This window comes from Atractosteus spatula, chromosome 28 (assembly GCF_055471065.1).
Source record: "Atractosteus spatula isolate fAtrSpa1 chromosome 28, fAtrSpa1.hap1, whole genome shotgun sequence".
Classification (NCBI taxonomy): domain Eukaryota; kingdom Metazoa; phylum Chordata; class Actinopteri; order Semionotiformes; family Lepisosteidae; genus Atractosteus; species Atractosteus spatula.
The window spans coordinates 10,605,712-10,626,841 of record NC_142733.1 but is presented as its reverse complement, the minus strand read 5'-3'; positions in this window follow the sequence as shown (position 1 = coordinate 10,626,841).

The window sequence follows — 21,130 nt, the reverse complement described above, 5'->3', positions numbered from 1 at the left end:
AAATTCTGTTGTCATGCCTTTACTAGCTCCTGTTACAGATGCCCTGTATAGTCAGACAAATGCAGCATTATTTTTCTTTCATTTATTTGATTGACACTGCATTGTTTCTTGTATATATATCTCCATGTGTGCAAAATCTGTAATTGCACTTTTGACTTCTCAGATGTCTGTTCATTCTTTAATCACTCTACCACCCTTATGCTTAGACATAGAACATGAGAACAGCTTCATTGTTTGGACCACTTTCTGAGGGTTAGATCAATTATATTAATGTATTCTATTTACTGCTAATGCATTTCTGGTACAAAATGTGATGAAATACCATTTGTGTGCGGAGGAACTTAGCCATAATAATTACCAATAACTTCACATTCAATTCCCAAATTGAAGGGGTTCGAATACCAGCCATCATAAGAGGCTTGGTTAGCACTGTGTACAACATCATCATCCTCATCATTAGCCGTAATCCAGTCCAAATGCTTCCCGCATCTGTCTCCTCAGACTATTTGCTGTGCCATAGATGTGTCTTGCATGTAGGATTAATTTTAGACTTGTGGAAAAGAAGCCCCTCTGAGCTCAGTGCAATTGAATTAAAGTAATTAGGAAGGATTAGGTCGTAGCCAGGTTTAATTCCTTCCCCTGGAATTACATTGGGGTAAATCAGAAAGTGGATTGCATGCATTGAGCACACAGTAATGGGCCACTGTAATTTTGCTGAACTTGTCTGATGCTAACTGCTGTGAAACAAAATTAAAAATGTATATGCACTTGGAGGCACCATTATGGGGACACTTGGAAAATTTTCCTAAATAACTACAATGGAAAATGCATATATATAGTATTCATATAAATATTAAAAGAGTAGACTTCATCACTGAAAAACAACATGGTTTGGGAGGGAAAGATATATAGTTCTTAAATTAATCTTACAGCATAACTGGTCAAAACCATTTATTAAATTCACTTTTACACAACCTTGTCAAAAGTGTTGTTGCTGCTCCCTGTCCACGGCATGAATGTCAGTTTCTAATCAAAAGGACAAAACCATTACTTTTTGCAACACCAGCCTACTGTTAAGAGAGATTTCTTAGAGACCTGTTGAATTAAATATATACATAAACTGTAAATAGAATCAGATTCCTGATGGTTTAGTCTAAGCTTCCCCCAAAGAACTTGAGCACCCCCTAGTGGACACTCCAGGCATGGTCATTCATTTAGCAGTTGAGTGGATGGAAATGCCAGTTACTGCAGCAGGGAATCTGCCAGTCTTTTAGAATACAGTGCCAGCAGATGGATGATAACAGCATTTAGAGACTTTCCATTTATGGGATTAAACAGTGTAGAGCGAATGACCCCTTTAACTTTCAGACACAGAGATGTGTTCATTTTGAACATATGCCTTGAACAAGACACTTGAGCCAGCAGGCACATCAGCTGAATGCCAGATGTCCTTGAGATGTTTTGACCCCAGTCTCTTGCCAGCATGGTACACGCTCTCTCTTGGAGATTACTCTTCTGTTCCGGCTGTGCTGTGCTCTGCTCCGTCTTTAAGAAGTAATAACACCCTCACCTGCCTCTGACAACCCGTGAACAAACACTGTTTGGAAATTTTGCTGTTCCAAGACATGGCCCGACCCTTATGCTGTGTCTATCACATGTCACTACGGAGCTTAGAGGTAAATGTTAAGGACTGCCATGTTGTCCACAAAATTCTTGGACCTTCTGGGACGAACTTGGGCTCTTTTACCATAAAGCGCTGTGACACTCTGTGACCCTAATCAGCAAAAAAGTTGGTTAACTTTGTCCATCTTGTGACAGATTAAAACCCAGCTTTACAGTCCTCCCTATAAAGAACATACTGTAGGGTTACAGTAAAGCTCACTGAGTCACTCAAACAACAGAAAGCAGTATTTGTATGGCTGTTACATAACTAGATGAGTAATTAGTAAAATATCTGATTATCTCATATTTCTGACAAGTTTAATACAATGCTGTAACCTGTATATCTGTTCTATGTACATATACAATATTCCAGGCATATTCCTCTGTGTACAAAGTCATTAAAGTTTTTTAATGACTTTGTGAGGTCGCCATGCTTGCCACCGCACACCTGTGCTGCTCCAATACTACTTATACACCTGGAAATGTATTACATGTATTTAAAGTGTATCCCAATGCCTATCATGTCTTGAAATCTCTATGTTGAACACACCATAGAATATTTTTGTGATATAAGAAAAATTCAGACTATATTACAACTATAAGTCAGACTAAAGTATTTGAAGAATGTCAGTTGTTGGACCATGCAAGTTTATACAATTTATGAAAGGTCGTTGAGCAAAAAGTTGTGTTGAAACTATATAGCGAGCAACAGACAGATTGTGCCAAGATTTTATTTTGCTTGATTAAGGTGCCTTTTATCTTGATGACTTTATTTCACAGAAATGTAGCATTGCCCATGACTTCCAGTGAAGCCAGAACAACAGATGGAAAAAATGAGGAAATAAAACAGCAAATTTATTATTTAGAGGGCTCTCAAGGGAACACGGTCATATATCAAGACTCTCTTTTTCATTGTTAATTATCTTTTCGCCTGGAAGGAGGCAATATGTCACCTTTCTGTTGAACCTTCCTCTGAGTGAAACGGTGGGCGTTTATTCTTGACACTAGTGGCAGCTGTGAGTGTGGGGTGATCCTTCCTCTCATACCACAGAAAATGGGACATTTCACTAGAAACCTTCTAGTTACTTTCCTAATGAGTGTGCTGGAAGCATGCAGAATAAAAAAAAACAGCATAAACTTTAAAAAGACACATTGATCTTGGGGGCCTCAGTCAGCAGTTCAAAACAGTTCCTGGGTGGGCTTCATTAAGGAATGTTCCTTCCAGGCACATATTAAAATATTTGTATATAGCACCTACATATGTATACTGGAACATTTGGAATATTATGCTATTTGCAACACTATGCAGATATGAAAACAAAACTGTAGCAGAATGACAACAGTAAATTATATCAGTGCATGAATCCAATCACTTACTTATAGTGAGTCATAGACCAAGGTCAACTTGTGGAGCCTTATTGAGCTCCTGCATACAATTCTTAATGTTAGATGACTAAGTCACTTGCACTGTAGTGCCCTGAATTTATAACAGGTGTTAGGATCTCTACTGCATTGATTTCCACTCTTTAGTGGTTGAAAACACTTAAACTAGCACCAGGGAGCATTAAAAAATTAGAAGAGAATGGCAATAAAAACATGTCAATATTTTTTTCCACTTCAGGTGTAAAAACACTTAATGGAGACATATATACACCAAGAACAATAATAACACGGCACTTCACAACTGAAATCCTGAGTAGCAGTGTCAAAAGTATAGTGCCAAAGTACGAAGACTGGAAAAAATGCAGGAAGACCAAACTCTAAAGGAAGATTTGGTTATGACACCAGAGTTACTTCTTTGAAAGCGCCTTGATTTTACAGTATCTCATTGGAACAAGTTTCATATTTGCCTCATTTTGAAATCACAAAAAAAAAGATTTCCAAGTGCTAAATGTCTTATTTGTCTGTATTTTTGCTTGTTTCGAGTATTTTCCTTTCTTAAAGCAGGCATTACTATTTTCGGTTAGACTACAGTTTGTGTTGCACTGAGAGCCACTCATTTAGCAATGAATAAACTGGGAACATGCTGACACCGTGTGGTGTTTTAGTTAATTACAACATTTTTCACCGAGACAATATTTGGTTCAGGAAATGTTAACTGAAGGTTTGAATTCTGTGTATTGTTATTTGGGTGTAGGACTGGAGGTTATTTCCTGTAATCTCTGTAAAATGGCATGTAAATTCCAAGCATTCTAGTGCCTATGAATCCAGAAACTGGCATTCCCATCCAGTGCTGGATTTCCCATCAGCCACTGTAGGCACAGTGCCTATGGCCTATGAAATGTTTAGGGCCTACGAAGGACTAATGAAAAACGAGCTGAACCAATATGCTTGCGATCGACTGTAGGTGCTCCTAGCGGCTGTTCTAGAAACTAGAAGTATCGAAGTATCGACTTGCTCCATGAATCACGTGGTTTAGCATGAGAGTATTTCAGAGTGAAAGTGCCTAGGGTCTATGAACACCAAAATCCGGCCCTGCTCCCATCACCATAATCCTAACACTGCCAACAGGCCACTGTTTTTTTATAGATTTTACATGGTTTTCCTGGTCTTTTGGACCCCTTCTGGGATTCTAGTTCTTCTATGTTGTTCCCTTCTCTGGAACTAGAGTCCCTTCTTTTACCTTGAGTGCCTACAAATAAATCTAATGAGATTTTGTACCCTTATCAAAAGCCTGCTGAAACTCTAAATGACTCTGTACAGTATGCAATGTTCACTTCTTTTTCTGCTGTTGCTTATTCAGGGAAGTAAAACAAGATGATTACGCAAGTCTTACCTTTTCTAAATCTAGGTTGAGTGCTCCTTAGGATCGAATTACCATACAGTTGAGCCTCTAGTTTAGTTCAAATTCATGTTTCAATAAGCTTTTACTGTATGAAATAGAAGAAAGACGTATTGGTCTGTAATTACGTGGTCTGATGTGCTCTACATTAGAAATTTTCCAGTAAATGAGTTTTATTCCTGTCCTAAGTGAATGCTGGAACAGATTTATTAATGGTCTTTAAATAATCGTGTTTCCTCACTTACAATGGGTAGAATATTGTCATGCCCTGGAGATTTGTATATCCTAATTGTTTCTAAGGCCTGCATCATTTCTGGCATGTCTATGCTAATATACTGTAATCGTAATACATTTAATACACTACTTTGTCTTTTCTTAGTCTCAGGAATATTGTACATTGCTTCCAAAATAAACATTTACAGTAGGTGAAATATCCGTTAAATATATTAGCCATTACTGTCATCATCTGATTTTTTTTATTTTTATTTTTGAAACACTTTACTTTTACTTTCATCATAGATCTTGTTCCTTTTAAATAATTTTATACGGCTTTCATTCTCCTTTGATTTTACATAATTAATTAGATTACATTTAGTCTTTCATTTATTTTATTTCTGCTTCTCTTAAGCGCTGTCTCTTTACTTCATAAGTCTGCTTTCTTGAAATTGTAATAGGATGCACGCACTCTGGTAAATCCTCCAGGGTGGATGAAGGAGCTATGAAATACCTTACAAGTTTAGTCCTTTAGGTGATGCAGATGTCATGAGATATCATGCCTGCTCTTGCCGAAGTATTGCAAACTGTGCTACAACCTCCACAACAACTGACACACCTGCCAATCAGCCTGTTGCTGTGACAACCAGGTCAGGAAAAAGATCAGTCCCACCTGTGTGCATTTAATACCAGGCTACTTATCTTTCATCTTTAATCTACTTCATCTATTTCATCTTTGTCCCTCCCATACACATAACAGGTTCTTATAGTTGATGAATATCAGGCAATTATGAAAAGGTGTACCTAAAAATTAAATGATTTATAAACATATTATTAATAAAAGTCCAATGTAGTGCAACCCATTTGGAAAAAACTCAAACTGGAAATCTGTTTAGTAAATGTCTGCTACACTCCTTCTGCTGTAGTTCTACATATCAACCTGATCTAAATACTCTTTTAGTTCTTGATATGGCATTTTGTTTTGTGCTACGCTTGCTTTGCACTTCCAGCTATGAGCTAGCTTATCATTAGTTTTTAAATTCTCATTAACTTCCACAATTGTTTCCATTGTGCTCACCCGTGATGTAAACTTTGTGTATGTTGGATCAGTCCTTTGTGTATATTGTTTCCATTTTTATTGTCTAAGACCATCTGCTAAGAAAATAAAGTCCACTGATAAAAATAGCATAATACAGATCTGGGTTTAAGAAAGCATGAAACTCCAAAGACTGGTTTAGTGAATTTGGTACCTAAACAACAGTTAGAACAGGCATGCCTTTAGCGATACAGGAATCTCCAGTAAGTATTTAATCTATACAGGAAAATTAGATATTTACTGGTTATATCAAGTTCATATTTTTTTATAAACAATAAGCTACACTTGCCTACCAGACGCATAATAACTATCCAGTTTTTTGCCTCTAAACTGAAATAAATTAAGCGTACTGTAAATAATTTAATATGTGTATTCTTTGCTGGCAAAAATTTAAGATTGCCTCTGCTGCCTTGGTCTCATATACAGAAGATAATCATTTAATTTTGAAGAATAGTCTGCACACATTAGGTTGGTAGATTAATTAATTGTATCATTTAAATAGGTTTGCTTCTTTTTGATGTTCAAAGTTTTGCTGCACACAAAATATTCCAAGTGAGGCACAGACTTGTAAGCTGAAAGACTGAAGTTAGCATGATTATATGTCTGTTTTTCCTTGGACTTGCATCTTCAACCATTAATGTTAGATTCTCACAAACTGTTGATTCCAACACTCCATCAACTGAGCTTCAATAAACTTCTCTTCCTTATCATCTGTCAAAACAAGAACCTGTGTCACAGGTGTTACAATGACCTTGAAGTCCTAAATGTTAGATTGACCTCTTATTCCTAAAGCTCTCACATAAACATTTGACACAAATAACCACTTTTGCATACTAGGACGGCACATAGTCACCTTTATACAGTGAAGTTTGACTTCTTCTTCTTCTGCAAAAACATCTTGCAACATCTAACGAGGATCATCTGACCACCTTCCTGCGCCCTCTGTTCATTCACTTGACCACAGCCCCAAGGCACTCCTCAGTTGGAATTGGCTATGATCCTTCTGTAGCCTTTTGTGGGCTCCACTAACCAACTTCTTACACCCTGCACTGGGCTGATGTAGCCAAAATTGAGCAAACACTTCGTAGTCAAAAATGCTTTGCACACGGGTGAGTTGTATGTCTGCAAGTTTCAATTCAAGGTCTATTTGAAGAAGCAGCTCCTGAAGAGCTGGGAGAAACTTTTAAACTGGTCCAATTAAGCTAGTAACCATCTGGTTTAGCTAGCTGAATGGGAATAAAAATTGACTGATGTACTGGCCCCTCTAGTGCCAGGATTGAATACCTCTCTTCTACACCTATCAGAACCTTCATGCATTAAGGTTTACAAAGTAAATATTTTTAGAGAATGTTCAATGCTTATGTGTCAGATCCCCACATCCTCATACTTTTTTTTAAAGATAATCATATAAAACTCTTCCAATGTGACTCATTTAAGCAATATCTGTTTAGATGTAAAATTTTCACTCAAATGAAGCAATTTGAGCATTCTATTAAAATATTTTGCATGCTACAAAAATATACATTTCACAAAGGAAGCAAGCCTAAAATTAGGTAAGTGCAATAAATAAGTAATATTATTAAAATAAATAAGAATGGCAGTAGATGATTTGTGGAGGACTGCTGAGGGTCCCATCTAGTAAATCCTTCTGGAACACGTGTTGAGCACCATCAGTATTCAGTGAGCTGCTTGAGTCCTAGGATTGCCCTGCTAAAGTCACCCTGGAGACCTCTGTGGAGCTTTTGAGATTGCCATGTTGTCAGTAAAATTCGTCACTCTGGGCCAGTTCTCCTGCAGGCACTCTCTGGAACAAGTACACATTTCTAATGAAAAAAAAAGTGTTCCCTCTCTGCCAGTACAGGGTCCAAATGCAGGAGCTTAAAACAGAAAACCACAAAAATGATTTGAGATATTGTATGTAGCCCTGAAAGATAGCAGCTCTGTGATGCACTCTGCTATTCTTTTTCATTTCATTTCTGTGTGCCCTGAGGGTAGAAGTCTGCGTGGCTGAGCTGACCTGACCACGTGTGAGATGACAGGCCGACAGGAAAATGCTCTACTTCTGTGCTGAGGAGACAAGGTGACAGTGAAGGGGGATTTTGGTTTTCACACAGGTCTGAGGTGAAAATTGCCCTGCTGCCTTCTGTGACCCAAACATTTGTGTTCTCTGAGCTGTGCCATCTGTGCTCCATTTAGCCTGAGGTGTCCAAACAACTGATAAATATATAGAAGCATACTCAGCATTCACATTGTCTGGTTTTCTTTCTGGGGACAGATGCACTGATACAGCAGAAAAACGTCAGTCTTTCTGAAATGCAGTGACAGTGCAGGTGGCCTCAGTATGATGTGCGCTACTCTGTAACCTTTCCTTGAAGCTCCTAGTTCTTCAGGATGCATCTGTACTGGCACTTTGATGATCACACTTTGGGCATCAATGTATTGTAAGTCTAATTTCTGAATAATATGATTTACAAGGTTATGAAACCCACTAATGATGGCCCTTTCTATAAAGGGATAGGGAAGTCAATTATTTTTACTCAGATGCTACTAATACTAGTTTTGTTTTGACCCTTGTCTGTGTCCAAAGGTCATGAGATGGTCTTTATATTCACGAAAAAGCAGCACTTACAGCTTTGCAGCATGATCTGCCAAGAAAAATAAATAGATTGTCTCTCACCTGGCAGAGGTTTCACTTTTGGGAATATGGATATTATCTTTCTTTAGCTATTTTAAAAGTGCCATTACCCTGAAAAATTATGTCTGTTATCTCTCTTTAAAAAAGAAAGAAAAAGAAAAGTTCTGTAAGAAAACATCTAGACACAAGTGTAATTTGTCCTGTTGTAGTCTTTGTTGTTAGGTAAGGTGTTTATGTTTATAACAGGAGGGTGTTTTGGGTAGGTGGGAATGCACTTAGCCATACAATAAGACCTCAGGACAGGCATTATTCATTTTTTCGGCTTATATTTCTTTATGAAGTCCCATAACCTCCCTTTAACTGGGAAGACAGATTTTTGTGTGAGAAGACATGCTGTCACAATTTGACACATGTACTGTAGCTCTGAAAGGCAGAGAAATGTATCATTTCACAGATTCCAAATAGCTTAGCCCATTAAAAGCTTCTATCCAGAATACTGTTCCTGTTAGCCAGCACAAAACTGATGTAACCATTTTCAAATGGGAGTACGAATGCAGAGAATTTCAGAGAGAGATTCTGTTATAAGGCTGGCAACCAGTTTATTATACAAAGAGAACAAGTTAGGTTAGAGCACATAAGGGAACTTATCATTTCTGTATTTTGAGTGGTTTTGGTTTTTTTTATGTCTGACAAAAATCTCCTTTAAAATGCTTCCTGTGCTGACCTATATGCCGAACAGTCCTGTTAATTACATGATATGACTAAATGCTTTTGCTCTTCTGCTTCAATGTTCATAACAAAGCAGGATGTGCAAAATGAAGCAGTTGGTTCATTGTTCAGTGCCCTAGATTGTATTTCAAATGGCATCCTTTAATGTACAGCCTTGCAGTGCACTTTTAGTGTAGTGTAATAAATCTGTTCACTTCTGTGGTCTCTGTGAATGAATTTACTGTACTACTTATCCCAAGTTTAATCAGAACTGTCCATGTTTCTTTATTTAAACATGAAAGGAAGGAAAACATATCAATAACAGCAGTATCCGGCACCAACACCCTATCCGTGACAACACTTTACTCTGAGTGGAAGGCAAGTGAAGAGCAGTTGTATTTAAAGGGGTACTGCAGATCATTTTGGATCATTTATTAACTAAATTTGTTAACTTAAGCACTGAAGAGATTCTTGGATCAATTAAATACCACAAATCACATGAGTCTCCTCTCATTTGCAGATGTTCTTTTGTTCTAGAATGTACATGAAGAGAATGAAGTGATAATATGCTGAAATGAAGCAAAATACATTTGTGAATTCTCCTGTTTTAGAGGTCATATCCAATATGAATATTAATATTAATGATCTTTTATGAAAATGTCAATGTGCTATTTTCTGTAAATGTGATTTAAAGATATATTTTCTATTTGCCTTAACACCCTTTCACAGAGCTTACATGTTAGCTTTTGTCTTGCAAATTGTGCACCAGGACGTCAGTGACTGATAACACTGATTAAAACTAAATCAGGGAATGGAGGGTGATAGAAAAAATGCCTCATCACCATCCTGAAAAGAAAGAAACTGAAAAGAAAGCTTCATGTAGAGAAGCTCTTGTTTATGAGCAATTGAGTATGGATATGTTTAATATTGCTTTTGAGCTGCCTGTTTCAGCTCCAGTCATGCACATCAGGCACTGAAAAGGTTAGCAAAACACTGTGTAATAAAATATAACTGGTTCTACACACATTTGATTGCTTAATGGCATGGAACATATCCTGTCAAGGAAATGGGCAGTGAACAGAATCATTTCTTTTGTTCCTGCAAATGATTGTCATCATATTATACTAAAGTGTACAGTAGCTGAGCACACTCAGTCCAAATGCAGTGTTAAATTCCAATTTTTATCTTAGTGTTTATCTAACGATCCACTGGACCAGAAAGAGATTTGGACAAATTTATCAGTTTCCTGTTCGGTTGTGGTTGACCGCAGGTAAACCAACTGCTGATACTCTGATGAGATGACAACCACAGCAACAACAACAATATTGAAATGTATTTTACTTAGCACTTTTCATCTCAAGGGACAGAACAGAACTTTATCATAAAACACTTATCTTACAAACTCACGATAAACTACAAACTCCTCCATACAGTATTTCTTACTAAACTGAACACACTCTGAATCTTATTTACATTTCTTGTTTCACTTCCTGCAAAAGCTGTATTTCTTAAGGTACTGTAGATAAGGGAATGAGGCCCATATCTGGTAATATTTCACCTTCTCCGACCAGACCTACTCTGGCCAATGTTTTGACACCCAGGAATGCTTGTTTCTGCTGTCTGTCTGGGTCTCACAGGCCTTCTTCATTCTTTCTTTGACAAGTCCTAGATTTGTGCCAAACAATATAACACTCAAACTTCACCATCACCAGCACCTGCAGGCTTGCTTTGAAGCATGTGAGAGAACTAAACTACCTCTAGGTGGTGCTAGGTATCCCTTCAGGTGCTGAAGTTTGAAGCATGTCTAAAGTAAGGTTTGATGGGTGGGCAGATCAGACTAGCTTGTCTACCCTTTCTCTATGCAGATATAGGAGTAAGTTCTGTGAGCCAAAATATATCAGAAACAACTGGTGATTCTAAAGTAGGTACTTACAAAAAATAAAATTACAAAAACATTATCAAATTAAGAACAGTTGCAGTTTAAGAAGCAATCAAGAATTCAACTGGGATGAAAATCGAAAGAGAGAAAAAAGTGACTGCCTTGACCGTTTCTTCTAAACTTCCTAAAAAATGTTCCTGTCTAGCAGACAAGTACAGCAGCTCAAATCTTTACATGTGTGGCCAGCTTTTGTTCTTCTGACGCACTTCACTCTATGTGCTGTGCTCTCCAGCTGTTACAGATTTTTTTCATTGCATGCCAACTGCAGTTAAGATTTTATGCAGAAAACAAGCCTGTACTGTATTAAAAGTTTTAAGCCTTAGTTTGTTTTTATTTTTAGTTTCTTTAATTCAGACCGGTGCATAGTGTTTTTCAAAGAACTGTGATGAAGGTGCTTCTAATTTACCAATAATTACCATAAAAGCTCAAAATCTGATTTGATCTTTTTCCTGAACAAAACAGGAAAACTATTTGATTGAACTAACATTGATGTTTTAGTAACCTAATTATATGTGTGGGACAGCTCCATGTTTTTAATCCAATGTTAAGATGCGTCTTTCAGGACCCTATGCAGACAGCACAATCCGGAAGGGAGTGAACAGACACGGGGAGGAAACCAGGAACTGGGCTGGTAGACAAACAGGGGGGCATGATGCAGGTGCGCGGGGGGGCGTGGTCCAGGCAAACAAGTCCGAAGGGTGTTCGTAGGGAAATCCGTGGGTCGGCAAATGTCCAGAGCCGGGTGATCAATCCAAGACGAACAAGACAAAGTTAAAAGCCGGAGCGGGATCCGGCGAAGGGTCGGGCAGAAAAAGGGGGAACAGGACCAGGCACTCAAAGTCCCGGACTCGGCTGGTTCGCAACGCCGATAGGAGGCGATTGCCCCCCGAGCCGCGGACATAGGGCAACTCGGTGGTAGGCGGGCCTCCGGGCGTCCGTATTCCAAGGCAGAGCCCGGAACAGAGTGAACGTCTGTCTTTTAAAGGTGTGCTGGAACAGGGAGCAGGTGCAAAAATCAACTAAAATGTGAAAGAGCCAGAGCGCCCTTAAGGGGGAGGGATTACAATCGTGACATCCATCAGTAAATTATTTAACCCATAGCAGTCAATGGACTTCAGTTTTACACTCTCAAGCATGTTACACTAATACTTGGTTAGGGAACAGAATATGGAAAGGTTTGCATTTTTAATGCTCTACCAAAATATTAGAGAATCCTCTAAAATTCTGACATTGAGCAGACACCCAAACTGATGGATTGAAACAGCAGATTTAGAATGTTAAGCTTCAAATGTTAAGTGACAAGTATCTCAATGATAACTAGTGCTTCTCACTTCTTTTCTGTTTATTTAAATTGAGCATTTTTTATTAGGCTATGTACTTTCTTGATGGCTTGATTTCTTGTTGTAAAATTGTTCATTATCAATTGTCAGACATAAAAAATATTGTGACCAGACTTTTACCGGTCATTTGTTTAGTTGCCTTTCCAGTCCAAAACTGAGAAGTTGATGAGGTTTACCCCTTGAAGATCCTAGTAAACAACGGAAATGATTACATTTTCCATAAAATGCTTCTTATTACTATCATCTGTATTACTGGACTGAATTTAAAGAGCAACTGTGTCAACTACAACAGCTCCATCTAATTGTTTTACACACTGAGCAAACTGGAGTCCTGTGAGTGCAAAGGCAATGTTGTGTAGCCCTGTGTGAATTTATGTAAATAGTTTTAATATGTTGTTTAAGAAGAATTGTGAATATAAAGGTAATGTGAATATGTTCAGGTGAAACCCAAGTTGCATTTACTTGACCCGGTTGACCTACAAGTACAGTATGTACAGTGCTCATTGAACTAAAAAATGTCTGAGACTACATGTTGTGAGAGCCGGGGTAAAAAAAAAAAGAAAGATGGGGACCATGTGACACTCTAACAGAAATAGATCAGTTCTCAAATATTGTCAATTTGGGATAGGACATGTATTGAAATTTTCTTTGCTTTGGAGTTTACGTTATTATGAGGCCTGACAGTGTGTAAAAATGAAATATATTTTCAGTTGAGATACTGAAACAAAATTTGTGCTCAAAACAGATGCCACTCCTACAATTTTAGCCCATAAGAAGCAAAACAAAAACAGTGTTATCACAATGCCGGTATCTGAGGCAAATTAAAAACAGAGATGTTCAAGAATCCACCTGACAGCAGATTCTTTTCAGTATAATCATATGAAAACTCACCACAGGTATTTTTATCTGATGGGAATTACAGATACTCCACACCAGTTGGAAGTGATACAATATACAGTATACAGTCTGTTAACACATCAAAAGGAGATTTAAAAACCCAGTATCTATTATTAATGGCATGTTTTATGTTCCTAGGATACCAAAGAGCACTTATTATTTTAACTGTTCTGATATTACGTGACCTGTGTGTGTTAAGTAATAGGTCCTCTTTGCACATTTGATGTCGAGACAACAATGCCTTTATCAAATGTAGCATAAACATAGCTCACTTATCCATGTAGTTGTTAAAAACAGACCCAATTCTCACACAAAAAGTATACAAATATAAACAAATGGACCTGTCCCAGAGAAAAAGAAAAACTGAACATTCTACTAAAAATAAATACAGCAAAATGCTACATACTGTATGTACAGGTATGCACCTTAAAAATTACTTGTTTGATCATGGAATCTGTCTTGCTGTTAAAAAAATGCCAATATTGTAAAAGAAACATTGTAGGAATAGAAATGTTTGATTCAGTTTGGTTGACATTTTTGGGGAACTAACATTTCATTTTTTTTAGTAAGATTTTTAAAATATCATTTGGGACGACTATCAAACAGGCTTGCTTTTTAATCATATTCTTATAACGTGTACATATTTAAAAGTGTGCATCTGTTTCCAGATTTGCAGGAGTGTTTCATGCTTAGCAAAATTCAGATAATTAGCTATGCCTAATAAATAATACATGTCCTAGGGTGTGAGCTTCTGTGGTTTTACCTGAAATTATGTCTCTATATGTTGTTTTGCTCCTTTTGCTTCTTAATTAAACTCAAATATGTTAATTGTCAGTGACGACTGCTTACTTTCAACTTTTAATGTCTCAATTATATCACTCCTTCCATTTTCTGATCTGCTTACCCAGTGCAGGGTAATGGGTGTTGGAGAGATTTTCTCTGTTTTCCTCTTAAGATGCAAAAGACACTCAGGAGTCAGCAAGTGCAGCAACTAAGCTCTTTTTTTATTTTTAGTGCACGGGAGTCAAGGTATTTTCAAAGTACTACCTCTGAGTTGGATCATGGTCGTCTTGCATCTTATAGTTGTTTTTCTATCATTATTATTATTTTTGAATTATCAGTGTCCTCTCAGAACCACTGCCCTATGGTTTACTCCTGTTTACGTGTTTCTATGGTGATCACGTCCTGCTTAGGCCTGCCTGTCACAGACATTACTTTTTAAAAAAATTACAAGAATTTGTCACAAAGAATACAAAGTTAAAAATTTTCAACAAATATACAGTATGTGAACAAGGCCCCCCAAATTACAGTCCCACCCCAAAAAGGAAGAGCCAGAGCCCAACCAGTAAAGCAATAGACACAAGACACACCCTGGTGTCTGGATGCCAGTCATCACAGGGAACACACTCACACCAGGCCCAATTTTCCCAGACGCCAATGAACCTCCCAGCATGCCTTTGGACTGTGGGAGAAAAACTGAGAACCTTGCAGAAACCAAGAGGAATTTAACCCAGGGCCCTAGTACTGCAAACATTACTTTTAAGGTAAAATGATCTTTTTGGAAAAGAAATATGCATGTAAATGTACATAGCCTCACAGCCAGTCAGAATCTTTTTTGAAAAATTGGAAAATGTTTGGAAATTTTGATTTTTTTTGGCTAATACAGTTTTCCACTGCTTTGATCCTCTGCAATGAATGAATAGTTCAAGATATTCTGATGAAACCATTAGTCCTGGGTTACCTAAGGACTGAAGGACCAGTTATTCAGATCCCTAAAGATATTTGTTATACTTTGTTTCAGTATGAAAAATGTACCATTTCTTTTCTAATCAATTAAAATAATTTCCAGCAGAATCTACTGCGAGATTCAGACATACAGCATTAACAGCTATGACCAAGAGTGTCTAAATAAAAGAGGGGAAATGAGTCACCATTATTCTTGTGATTAAGTTTTTCTTTTTATTTTGGAAACATAAAATGAACATACTGTACAAACAGTAACAACATTTCCCACATAATCCTCAACACTGTTTTCAAAAATGAGGTTTCCAAATGAGAAGATGAAATTCACAAGCAAACCCAAATTATTACTTTGAAAATTTTGGGTTGGTTCTAAGCAATACTTAGAATTTCTGTATCCCTTGGTTTCTATGCCACGGAAGAAGATTTACCATCTGGAAATATATTAATCCCAGCACCGAGACCAGAGACCCTACATCAACAATCACTGTACACCAGAGGATTAGCTCTGTGTTTTAGCACAGTTCCAAAGATTCTAAAATACCCCAGCATTCTCACTTGCCTGGTACTTCAGTAGTAGTAATCACGTTGGCGGATTGAGTCGGTTTTAAAACAGGATACGAGTACCTTCCCCAGACAAAGGAGTTGCAGGCTAGCCTAAGAAGCAAGTGCAATACCACCCAATCTGCCTCTAGGGACCCCAAAATGGCCTGTAATTCCTGTGAACAGATTCTCTGGGTGTCATTTATTAGATTGGCGATGGATGGAAAAGGACTGTTACAAAACCTCCATAGACTGTAGATTTACCACTTCGTACCATGATCTTGTCATACAAAGATCATGGTACAAGATCATTCATTTGAATGATATTTAAGGGTGTGATTACTTGGTCAAATTAAAATCCCATGGCACTTCTCTTAATAGTAGGGATGTTAGCTCTTGTGTCTTGGCTGAATTGCACTCTGGTCTTGAACAGCCTGGCCTTCCTCCTTATTTCAAATGAAAAGCAGATCTTCCCCACGTGATTGTGAAGTACGGTAAAATTATGCTGTTCATAATTACAGATATTGCGCGCTGTGTGGCCGCAGTTCTCAAACTGCCAGACCTCTGCTCTCTGAGCAGAGGTTTCCAGTAACTACTCTCTAATGTGTCACTTCAGTGATTATCTGTTTATCACACCTGTTTCCAATAATCATCCAGACGTGCATATACACCAGCTTCCATCCTCAATCACTGCTCACTCTTGAAGCTTGTGTCAGCCTCAGCAGCCTTGCTTTTGACCCTGGCTTGAACAGACTTCGACTGTAGTGATTGTTTCTTGGCTTTGACCCTTGCCTGGTTTTTGACTATGCTTCTGCCTAGTGATATTGTTAATCAAGGTTTTGAAGTTTCGAGCATCACTTTAAAAAGCCATGCCTGTCCCTGTTGTTGGCAGGTCCTGCCACAGGATCCTACTCAACTATCACCCGGATCTGCTGCGTAGTGGAGCTGTTGGCACATACAGTAGGTACTGCACTACAGTGGTGGATGAAATGGATCTCTTCCACTCTGTAGAGCACACTGGAATTCATTGGGATGAAAAATGCTGTATGAATGCAATTACATAATAATATTATATATTTACAATATATAATAAATATATACAATTAAAGAATATTTTTAAATACAAGAACTAACCTTGCTGCCAATCTATATTGTTTCTAGAGAGGCAATGTCTATGGTGATTGTATTTTTTTTACTTGTAATTAAGATATGCTCACACAAGTTAAAAAGTGTTTTAGGGAATGTGTTTTGAAAGCAAGACATGTACTGTAGTAAAACAACTGAACACTTCGGGAAATAAGAGACCCTCAGCTCATAGAATCACAAATATTTTTTATCATATTAACATCTTTAACACATTTATTCGTTGAGTTAAATAATCTTTTTTTTTTCAATTGACTGAAAATGCGCTACAAAACTATCTTTTTTACATATACAGTTACATATATACTTTCTCTATATACAGTTAAATTCAATATAAAGTTTATTTGCCACATCAAGACAAGTGCCAGAGACAAATGCTTTAGACAGAGTAAGGTGAGGTATCATGTGGATTGCAACATTTATAAGTTGAGGCCAGGTTATGTTCTGTATTACAGTATACAGTATATGGCAGGAAGTGTTCGTTTCTTCGAGATGTCATTGCCCCTGTTTGACTTTTTGAACTATGAGGATTTTAATCATTTTTACACGTGCCTGGCAGCAATTAAGAAGTGGTGCCTGGTATGCTAAATAGAGCTGGCAGCTGTCCGATTCCATAATTACATGGCAACTTTCAGACTGCTGGAGACTGAAATCGGCTACATCTAAGACTCAGAATTTATTCACCGAGTACATCTGTGTCCTCTCCCTCTGCCTCTAAATGCTTGCAGACAATTGGACAATATTTACCATGTGTGTGTGATGTTTGGCACTCAAAAAATAATGATATACAATATTCTAACTTTTTTTTTCTAGTGGACACGTAACAGTCTCTGTCACAGACACACTCGGGTTGTCCTTCGTGTAAAGGACAGATTGCTTTTGGAAATTTAGAACTAATGACTCGCATCTTGGCTCCACTGAGCACCAGACTACTTATTAACAGTAACAACTCTTACTATTAATCTTCAAGCATTAGCAAGGACATTTGCTGGAGGGGTTCTACTCCTCTAGAATTTTTTACTGCAGGCAAAAAATGTCTTGCAAGGCTTGGAGGAGCAACAGCACACAGTTTGTGTTCATGTGCTGTTGCTGTGACTGAGGGACTGTGGGTTTTCTTTCAGTTTATTTTTTTTTCCAAATCTGGAGCAATACTTCATCTACTTCTCAATATACAGACTAAGATTCTCCGATTGGCCCAGTCCTCATAGAAGTCATTTAGTTTTGGAGACTAAGCAACATTTAGCTGTAACAGATGTCTTTTTAACTAAATAAGGGACATGCAAACATACATTTGCTGGAAGGAATACCTCATGCATAATTGATAAGATAAGTGTGTCAAAATTAAAAGGGTACCATTGTATTTTAGGTACCCATTTGTATTGTAAAGCAAGTAAAGCTGCTATATACAGTAATGCATGAGAAATTTAACAGTTAATTAACATCAACTAAATTAAAACATAAATTCTAAACACAAAACACTCTTCTCTGTACTTATCACTTTTTTATGTAATAAAATATAAAAACATTTCATCTGACTTGTTTACAGTTTAAGGGATAAACATAACTTAAACATGAATTGAAGTGCACTTAAATTGCTAAAATGATACTTAAAGAGATCAATAGATTGAGCATCTTATTACAAATCAAGAGAGTGAAAATCAAGGACAGCACTCACAAAAAGAAACATTTCTGAACTTTGTCTTTAAATATTCTAATTTGGGGTTTGATCTGTTTCTCAACTTTCCCACAACTTACTGGTTACTCTTTGTGGGGGATGAACAAACATTCCAGACTCCCTAGAATCCTTCAAGAGTCAGAAGGATGAAAGCCTTCAATCAATAAGCAACTAAAAACCAAATGAGCAAGAGAGTCTGACAGGCCTCCTCACATTCGGAACAGATGTTCTCATACATTAACCTTTCTTTTTGAACGAGTAGAAAGCTGGCAACAGTCCCAAGCACAACTATAGACTGCTGATCCTTTAAGGCTCAATGTATTTCTCACTCGATAGACTTTTCTGGCCCATTGGAACCTTTTTGTTTCTGCATTGCAATCTCTGGTTACAATCTCACTGGTGGTGGGTTTTGCCTTCCAATTGCTATTTTAAAATGCTATCAGATGGAAGTAGTTATTTTTCTTTTTAAAGTGCAAATAACATTTAACAAGCATTTCACCTGATGCTCTAGCTATAAGCCATATGTTCTTATAAGGTAGAAGTTTTTTAATGTTGTAAACCGAGCCTCCTGCTATGTTACGATTTGTGATTGTACTTACTATTAATTATTGCCTAAGAATGCTCACACAAGAAGGCTCCACAGTCAAAAGTTGTGTTTCCTTTCTTCTCTTTTCAGCATGGAATAAACCTTTACTTGTTCCTATTAATTAGTGGCCAATCTTTTTTAGTTTGATCATTGTTAAGTCTATTTCAGAGAACATATAATCAGTTAAATTATCATATTCATTATATAATAAAGGTGAGAATTAGATTTAAATGATCATCCTTTTATTTTAAACAAAAGCCAAGCAAACTAAGACAAATTTGTATTTCAGGTACAGGAATGACTCGAATAGGTTTAGTCCATGAAGTAGTACAGAAAAGTTGAAACCAGAGGCTTCAGCATCTGAACAGTACTACATTATTAAACCTTCTGATATTGTTTTTTATCACATACAACATGTTGTAACATGTTGTAAAATTCTGTATATACACACAGTATACCATATGTATATCATATTTTAATCAACACTAAACTAATGCACTAGAATCAGTTTATACACTTGTGCCCTTTTTGAGGAGAATATAACTTTTTAAAGTAAATACAGTATTTATAGAAAAGATTGAAGTGTTTATTGCAATAATTCTTCTGATTTACCTGTAGACAAGATGATTAACTGATTGACAGATGCCAGGGAAGCATGGAAAAAGTGCAAGTGTTTTGGGAATCCTGTTTAAGATAACTATGTCTCCACCAACAATTTTAATTGGCTAATTATAGCTGGAATCCAGCAATGTCTGTGTCCTGGAGCCCTTCCTGTCTGCTTGGCAAACCTCACCTTCTGTCTGACATGATACAAGGCAGTGCCTTCGTGTAATTAAAGAATCACTTCATCTACTTTCTGGGATTAATGCTCCATTGCAATTGTAACGCTTACGGCCGTCAGGTACTGTGTAAGAGCCGGCGTACCAGAGCAGGTGACGTCACCGCCCTTCCCTATGATAGCAGGACTACAGCTACTGGGCTCGTGAGAGATCTCTCTTTAGCTCACGGTGCTGGGTCGCTGCAGAGAGACGCGGAAGTCCCGGGTTCGAGCCCCGGACGGTGTGGGGCCGACCTGATGCGGCAAGGGCGCCCGCCTGAGCCCCCGTTGCGTTACATTGGTGTCAGAAGCGGGATGGGATAGCCCTTCGCCGGGGACGGCGATTTAAGCGGGGGAGAGTGTAACGCTTACGGCCGTCAGGTACTGTGTAAGAGCCGGCGTACCAGAGCAGGTGACGTCACCGCCCTTCCCTATGATAGCAGGACTACAGCTACTGGGCTCGTGAGAGATCTCTCTTTAGCTCACGGTGCTGGGTCGCTGCAGAGAGACGCGGAAGTCCCGGGTTCGAGCCCCGGACGGTGTGGGGCCGACCTGATGCGGCAAGGGCGCCCGCCTGAGCCCCCGTTGCGTTACACAATCTATAGCAGTACACCCATTTAAAAATGAGTCCTAACTATGAGACTGCCTTAAAAGAATAAACCAACTATTCTTCTAAAGCTAACTTCACATATGCACCCTGTTTCAGCATATAGTGTAACAATATGCCAGTGTGAAACATATGTTTTATCTCTCCTGACAATATAGCATTACATGCAAACATATTACAGAGGGAAAAAAATGATCTCCAGTAAAATTAAAACACACACAGTCTGATTCCTTATGTTGTACAAAAAGAAAGGTAAGATATTACATGGCATGTTCAAAAATATTTTTGCAATTGCTAGATAGGGTGTTAGACCAGCTGACCAGAAAACCAGAAATATTTTAAAACTATACAAAATGGACAATGAATTAGCCTGAAGTCTAATTAGTAAAATTAGCCATGCACTGAGAGAAATCCACTTGTTTCTTGCAATGGTGGCAGTAAACTGGTGACAATTCCCGAAGCACTGGGCTCCAGACAGCTCACCAGTCCATTAGAGGACCAAGACACAATTCGGATACCTATGAACCCAGCTGGCATTGGTTTTAATGTGGGATGCAACCAGACCACATAGAGAAAACCCAGCAGAAAAAGGGCACTCCACACAGCAGGCACCACAGGTCAGAATCAAACCCAGAGCACAAGAGCTGTGACCTCTGTGAGTGTAATGTAACGTACTGTATATAGTAAGCAGAAGAAGAAACATTCTGCATGGATTTAGAAGGAGTCCTTTAAAGAATCAAAGATAAA